This window comes from Spinacia oleracea, chromosome 2 (genome assembly GCF_020520425.1).
Source record: "Spinacia oleracea cultivar Varoflay chromosome 2, BTI_SOV_V1, whole genome shotgun sequence".
Lineage (NCBI taxonomy): Eukaryota > Viridiplantae > Streptophyta > Magnoliopsida > Caryophyllales > Amaranthaceae > Spinacia > Spinacia oleracea.
This window is the reverse complement of record NC_079488.1, coordinates 87,930,931-87,939,068: the sequence shown is the minus strand read 5'-3', so window position 1 is coordinate 87,939,068 and position 8,138 is coordinate 87,930,931. Positions and strand designations below refer to the sequence as shown.

General features: G+C 33.8%; 1 long non-coding RNA gene across 1 annotated transcript; it reads right to left on the bottom strand.

Moving 5' to 3' along the window:
• Positions 1-474: 474 nt before the first annotated feature.
• On the bottom strand, positions 475-3,614 carry LOC110797512 (uncharacterized). Its single transcript, XR_008927224.1, has 4 exons — positions 3,337-3,614; positions 2,894-2,982; positions 2,608-2,773; positions 475-1,036 (listed from the first exon to the last, which is right to left on the bottom strand). It is a non-coding gene; the product is annotated as an uncharacterized lncRNA (long non-coding RNA).
• Between the last annotated feature and the right edge of the window lie 4,524 nt (positions 3,615-8,138).

Sequence of the window (8,138 nt, the reverse complement as noted above, 5' to 3'; positions counted from 1 at the left end):
AATAAACTGTTAATTTAACCGTAGCCCGTTGATGACTTATATATATACTAGTCTTATATGCACGCGATGCGTGCGAATATAAAAAAGTAAATTAATCCCCTTAAGCAAACATAATGTAAAATGTCACCTGGAAGTTTATCAGAAACCAATTCAAACAACTTATAAAAAATGTTACAAAAGAAGTACATCAAAGTTGTTCCTTTTATTTTACGGTAAAACTCTATTTTATGATACAATAGAATATCAAAGTTACATTTTTAAAGCTAATATATCATCCACCACAACCGGTTTAAGTTCTTTCCTTTTTGAGCATTTCCCATCATGTTTATCACTTTGAGACCATCTGATTCCACTTCAATGCTAAGGAAGCCCGCATCGAATGCATACTCCCTCCTTGGTAGCAGAGTATGTGTTGAGCTTCAACACAAACTCAAACCTGACACAATTGACTTGTATCAAATACCTGATCTGAAACCCAAACTCTTTCACTTTATCCGAATTGACCCAAACTGACCACAATCAACGTGTCTAATAACAACTATTTTATCATAAAAAACTCATTGACACAGATTCGCATGTGAAAAGATCCAAATCAGGCCAATGTGACTCCAAAATATACTCAAACAAATTTGATGAACGTTAGTAGGAGCAGTTATACAGTCTGATCCGTTGCATGATTTAACAGATTATATCTTCAATTGTCAATTGCATAGACAACTCATTTGAGCATACAATTCAGAAACCAAACACAATATCAATTGAAGCAGATTCAAAAATCAGTATGCCATCAACAAAATCAGTGGCGCATACAATTCAGAAACCAAACACACAATTTCAAACAGAGGGAGGGTGCAATCTTGGTCTATGTCTAAAGTCGATTCGAGAAATACAGTTAAATAATTCCCTAATTCTTACTCTTCTCACATGGATAATCAAATCATTACCCCTGGATGATCAAATAACAACCCAATTCAGCCTGTTGAACCAAATAATTGCCTAATGTCCGCATCGGTACTTTGTGTGAAAGGAGTTATGCCTGACCAAAAACACGAATCACAAATGAACATGGATATAAAGCTCATGATACATCTAGGATTAACAGGTTCCAAAAATGTATTAGCTACTCCTAAATATGCACTAACCTGTCCCCCTTTGATTGTAGCTGTAACTGTTTAAGTTGTGATGAATCATTGGAAGACATTGAATGTCAACATAAATTGCAAAGGAGTGCTTATTTTAATAATAAATAAGCAAGATGAGACTGAATTTTATTAACCTTATTGATCACATTGGAAGATAAGATGGTGCTGCATTTTTCTAAATTGTGTCACAGAGTTAATTGAATAAATGGTTTTAGTCACAACCTCAAATTGATGTGGATATTTGAACTTATGGAGAACATCAGACTTGTTATATTTCTGTTGACATCCAGTGTATTGCATTTATGGTATTCCTCAAGACCTCGACTATTATGCACTCAGGCAGATTCGGGTTCATGTAGAGATACGGCCTAACAGGAAACCCATAGCTGTTTACTTATCGGTCTTTCATTTAGATAGCTCCAAATAAGCACTCCTTAATGTATTAACCCCAAATGAGAACCAAATAGTTCAAGTTGCATGAAGTGCATATACTCGATAATTTGCTAAAGAATCTCTTTGATCGGCGAACTATACCCATCAAGGCATCAAGTGCCATTGTTACAAATATAATGAAATAATATACGATCTAAAACGATATTTACAGTTCAATTGATATTTGGAAAAAAGAGAAAATATTCAGATACTCCGTGGTAAATTTGCTTATATAGTGTTAAATTTACGGAAATTCCCCTTGATTCGCATATTTCGACAATCAAGAAAATAAATTGGTTCAGACTTCGTATAGACTCACAGAGGACACTTAGTATTAGTGTTTGCACCATTGTTACTCCATATTCTCCCGAGTTTAAAGAAACTATTTTATTTTAGTAGGTGAGAGTACTTTGTCTAAATAAACAAAGTCCCGATTTTGATGGTGTTTAGCCGCATATATTTTGTTGAAATAACATTTGAATACTGTGCGTTAAGTCCTACTTTTAAAGTAATGTGTTGAGTAGACCTGGTTATTGGACAGGGTAGTCCAATGGATATAGGGTTAGGGTCAAGTTAATAGGGCTTTTATTGGGCAGGGCTCTTATTGGACAGGGCCTTTATTGGATAGGGTCATTATAGGGTCAAACTTATACTACAATTAGTTTGAAAATAAAAATAGTAATGATACAAAAAATTACATGCATAGCTTCGTATTTACTTGTACTTGCACATGGCTCTTTTGTTTTTCATTTTTCATTGCTCGTTTATTGACCCGCCCAATAATGACCGCTATTGACCCGCGACCCGCTTTTGACCCGCCCATTATCGACCCTCTAAAAATAACCCTTTCAATACCCGACCCTCTTTTGACCCGCACCGACCCTGACCCGCCCCGCCCGATAACCAGGCCTAGTGTTGAGAACCAACAAAAAATAAATGTGTTATTTGGTTCTATATACCAAGAAAATCAGACAAAGTAATCAAACTTTACTCAGTTAAAAATATTACAGTAATTTAAGAGCAAGAAAGATACCCTGTGTATGTTGTGCATTATGAGATTGCTTCCTCTTGAGAATGCCACTGATTTATGTTATTTACCAGGCGTGAAAATAGAAGGGCAACAATTAGGGCTCCAATTACCAGCATCCAAAAGACCTCATCCCAACCATTTCTTGAACTTAATGCTGAACCCGCTGATCCTGTACCATAAATAATAGCAGTAACAGTGAGCTATGAGTGCCCAAATCCGCAGAAACAGCAGTAATATGAACCAAACCAAAACATCAAAATAACATATTAGTTTCTCAAAATAAACCAACCCGATATCCTGGGGCTGTGTCCCTTCCACAGCAGCAGAAGGCTTAGGTTCATTCTCCAAATCTCCATAACACCATCTTAATAATACACCCTGAAACAATTAAAACAAACAACAAAACTTCATTATAATTTATTACCAAACCACGACATTATCTCTCTGAGAGACATTTCATCAAACACTTGGTGCTCAAAAATAATTCCAACCAATTTAACTAAATTCATGCAATTTCCACATGAACCACATTATCCATGTTTGTCAAAGCCTCACCCCTAAACCCAAGCGACATCAAATCCTCGAATTTTGATGCCGTATGTCATTCACAAAGTATCAGCAAAGGCTCAAATTAACAAAAACAAACAAAAGAGTTCTAAGGTAAATCTTCAATACATAAAATTCCACATACAAAATCATAAAATTTGATTCCGGGTTTTGTTTTTCTTTTACCAGAATTCCGCGGCCGTCGTCAAGTCGTGAGAGACTCGGAATGAAATCATCATCATCTTCTTCAACGGATAGGGTTCAAACCTGATAATCTCGCATTTCAGTAGTTGTTGATATCTAGGGAGAGAGAAAATGAATTGAATTAGGTTTTTTCCGTTTTCTCTCTCCTCTTTCGATTTCTCTGGTTTGGTGAGAGAAGAGGCGTAAAGGAAGGAGAAACACGGGGGTTGGTGAGGACTGAGGGTAATTTAGTATTTTCGAAGGTGGACACGAAAAATGTATTTACCTATTTAACCCTCCCCTCTTGGCTTATATAATAGAGATGTAAATTAGATTATGTAAATTAAGTAATTTATGTATATTTTAAATTTAGCTTGTAAATATCTAGTATATCCTTAGTTAGTTAGTTCCCATAACAGCAGCCTAAATTATATCTTAGTAACATTTTAAATTACAGATCAAACTAATGAGAATCACTCACGGATATTTACTTCATTAACCTCCCTCTTATTTTTATCAAGTATACTTTCTCTCCCTCCATAGATGTTATTGATAGTTGAATTTTAAGAGTTCCCAAATTTGCAATTCACTTTACTTATTTTAGCCCTAATTAATTAATTGAAATCATCCGTTTCTTTATCTTTCTTCATCGGAGTTGTTCTTCAACCTTGCAAGGTCATCAATGGTTTTTAAGTCATGGATATATATAGTAATAAAAAAAGAAATGGGTGGAAGAAAAATGATTAAGATAACATTTAATTGTTAGTCGGATCTTGGAAGAAATTAAAGAATGGAAGACAATGCTTTTTTGGTGGGGTGGGGTGGTGAGTGGTAATAACTAAACATGTACTGTACCGTCTGTATTATATTGATTGGAAAATCCTTAATGTTCTGGTTTTTTTTGTCATTTAATTATCTATTAAAACTTATAGTCGTACAAAGTAATTGACTATATTGGTCTTTAAATTTAAACGGTTGAAATGCATCAATAGCTATTGAAAGTTTTACGATTAGTGGTAAGTAGCGGTAAACGTGATTTATATTATAAACATATTATACTTTAGTATTTTTATATACAAACTTTTGGAAAAGACGGTCTTACAGGAAAGACCGCTTTGTTGTCAATCAATATTCCACGCGTTTGCTGACGTGGTCGCAATGTCAGCATATTTTCTGAAAATATATATATCGTATTTTTCATTACTTTTTCATTTTATTTCTCTCTCATAAGAAAAATAGCGCTCTCTCTCCCCATCCCCTCAAAGTCTCCGCCCCTCCCTTCCCTCAAAATCGCCGACGTTCTTCTCTCCGATCTGTCTGATCTCACATGCAAGGCGGTGGTTTTTGCTTGGCCATGACGGAGGTGCGACGGTGCGCTGATCGATCACCTTTGGTACTCTTCGTTTTCCTTCATTTTTATTTGCAAAACCCTAATTCCATGATGATTTGTAACAGAAAAGGAGGTGGCGGCGTTCGTCGTCGTAAGAGATTATGGTTTCGCGAAGGATTAGGTTAGATTAACCAGAGTTGGCGAAGATTTTGGTGGCCGGCGAGAAGTGAAAGAAGAAGCAGAAGAGCAGCGGGAGAGATGATGCCGCCACCGTCGCGAGATCTCCGAATTCGAAGAAAATCACAGATTAATGGAGGTTCGCTAAGCGTGAAGATTGAGAGCCACCGATCTGTTGAGATCTCGTAGCCTGATCGAGCCGAAGCCAAATAATGTCGGCGAGGCCGGAGCATACAGAATCAGGGAGCGGAGCGGCGAAAGAAAGAGAGGAAGAAGTCGTCGACTCCTCGCCGCCGCCGTCGTTGCCATCAACTTCCGATCGATGTTGGCAGATCAAGTTGTTCCACGCCAGAATTAAATGTGGTGATGGTTTCTTCTAAAGTACTCTGCTCCTCCGATCCGCTCTGCTTATGCGGTTGTTCCTTCGGTGTTGCTGGTGGTCGTCATTGGCGTTGCTCCTATTGTCGCCGCCTCCTGACTCTACGTTGTTGCTTAGTTTTTTTTAGTTGAGAATAATTATGTTTTAGTTAACAATAATTACCATTTAGTTAATTTCGTGTTAGTTATGTTGAATTTTGTTTTAGTTAAGAAAAAATCCATTTTAGTTAAGAAATAAAATTGTTTAGTTATATTTTTGTATTTTTGTCAAATTTTATTTTAGTTATGATTTTGTTATATTTAGTTAAGAATAAATTTGTTTTAGTTAAGAATTAATTTGTTTTAGTTAAGAGTGTTTTAGTTTATTTAATATTTTCTGAGTTTTAGTAAAGATTCTTTTGATTTTAGTTACGATTTTCTTGATTTTAGTTTTTTTATAAGGATTCTTGGTTTTAGTTAGTAGTTTTTTATTTTTAGTTATGTATTTACGAGTTTTAGTTAAGGTACATTTTTTTAAGCATGAAATCAATTAGTTAAGCAATATAATGACTTAGTTAACAAATGTAATTAATTAGTTAAGCACTGGAAATAATAAGTTTACATATATAAAGAACGTATTTGTTAAGTCTGAAATTCAATTAGTTAAGTATTGAAATTAATTAGTCAAGTAATGAAATCAATTAGTTAATCAATAAAATCAATTATTTAAGTATTTGGATCAATTAGTTAATCATTGAAACCAATTAGTTAACCACTGGAACTAATTAGTTTGCATTGGAACCAATAAGTTTGCAGGTATAAAGAAAGTATTTGTTAAGTCTGAAATTCAATTAGTAAAGTTATTGAACCAATTAGTTAAGCCTGAATTTTAGTTATGATATTTTGAGTTTAAGTTACGTATTTCCGAGTTTCAGACAACGAATTTCAGAGCTTTAATTAAGATCCAAAAATGAAACCAATTAATTAAGATATGGAACCAATTAGTTAATAAATGGAATCAATTAGTTAAGCAATAAAACTAATTAGTTAAACACTGAAACTAATAAGTTTACAAGTATAAAGAAAATATTTGTTGAGCGTGAAATTCAATTAGTTATGCATTGGAACTAATTAGTTAAATAATGAAAGCAATTAGTTAAACATTGTGACGAGTAAGTTAAATAATAAAACTAATAAGTTTACATATATAAAGAAATTTTTGTTAAGCCTGAAATTTAATTAGTTAAGTAATTGAACTACTCCCTCCGTCTCGGAATACTTGACCTGTTTTCCTTATCGGGCCGTCCCTTAATACTTGACCTGTTTCTAAAAATGGAAATATTCTAACAATATTATATTATTTCTCACTCCACCCCTATTAACCCACCTACCCCCTACTCCATACAAAAATTAATTAAAAATTCAACCCCTACTCTCCCCCAACCCCACCTCTTAACCCACCTCTCACTAACTACATTAAAATAATACCCCACTATCAACTACTACCTATTAAATTAAATAAGTCAATTCAAGTCCCTTAAACTCTGTGCCGGTCAAACCGGGTCGAGTATTCCGGGACGGAGGGAGTAATTAGTTAAGCAATGAAACCAATTAGTTAAGCATTGAAACCAAGTAGTTAATCAGTATAACCAATTAGTTAAGCAATAGAACCATTTAGTTAACCACTGTAACCAATTAGTTAAGAATTAAAACCAACTAGTTAAGCATTGAAACCAATAAGTTTAAAGATATAAAGTATTTGTTAACCCTGGCATTCAATTAGTTAAGCAATGGAACAAATTAGTTAAACAACGAAACGATTTAGTTAAGCAGTGGAACCAATTAGTTAAGCAATTGAATCAGTTAGTTAAGTCAGAAATTCAATTAGTTAAACAATGGAACGAATTAGTTAAAGCAATAAAACCAATTAGTTAAGTAATGAAATCAATTAATTAAGCATAAAATTCAATTATTTAAGCAATGAAAACAATTAGTTAAGCAATTGAACCAATTAATTAAGCACTGAAATTAATTAGTTAAGAAATATAACCAATAAGTTTACAAATATAAAGAAATTATTTGTTAAGCCTGAAATTCAATAAGTTAAGCAATGAAACCAATTAGTTAAACAATAAAACCAACTAGTTAAACACTGGAACTAATTAGTAAAACAATGGAACCAATAAGTTCACAGATATAAAGACATTATCTGTTAAGCCTGAAATTCAATTAGTTAAGCCGGAAATTCAATTAGTTAAGTAATGAAACCAGTTAGTTAAAACAATGAAATCATTGCTTAACTAAAACAATTTTAATCATAACTAAATTAATTACTTTTAACTAAAACAAAATTATTCTTAACTATAACAAAAAAAATTCACTAAAACAACCGTTGTCATAAATGAAGAAAATATAACTAAACCATCGTTTTTCATAACTAAATACAACATGAGTTTAACTAAAGCCTCAATTCACGGCTTAAAAACAACACTAATATAAATGAAGCAAATATAACTAAAACATAGAATTTCATAACTAAATACAACATTTGTTCAACTAAAGAGTCTAAAAAAGTATAAATCAGAATATTGCAAATGGATTTGATAATGATTCATTTCATTCACATTGCTTTCTCGTGTATATGCCCTTATCATTTGCAATAACCAAATCAAAGTTTAAATTCCAGATTTGATGAATAACAACTTCAAAATCAAATCAGAAGAGGGAGAAGACTGAAGAGGAACGTTGAACATTATCAATAATAACAACGATTAACACAAGCAATAGGAGGTTGCGACACAATGGCCACCACCGACCACCAGTCGCCCTCTGCACAGTTGCTCCTCCGCTACCATTAACAATAGCAGCGACCCCAAGCCGCAGCTAGGTAAAACGCCGCCTCTGCTTCCCGCGACCACCAGACACCAACACACCCAAACAT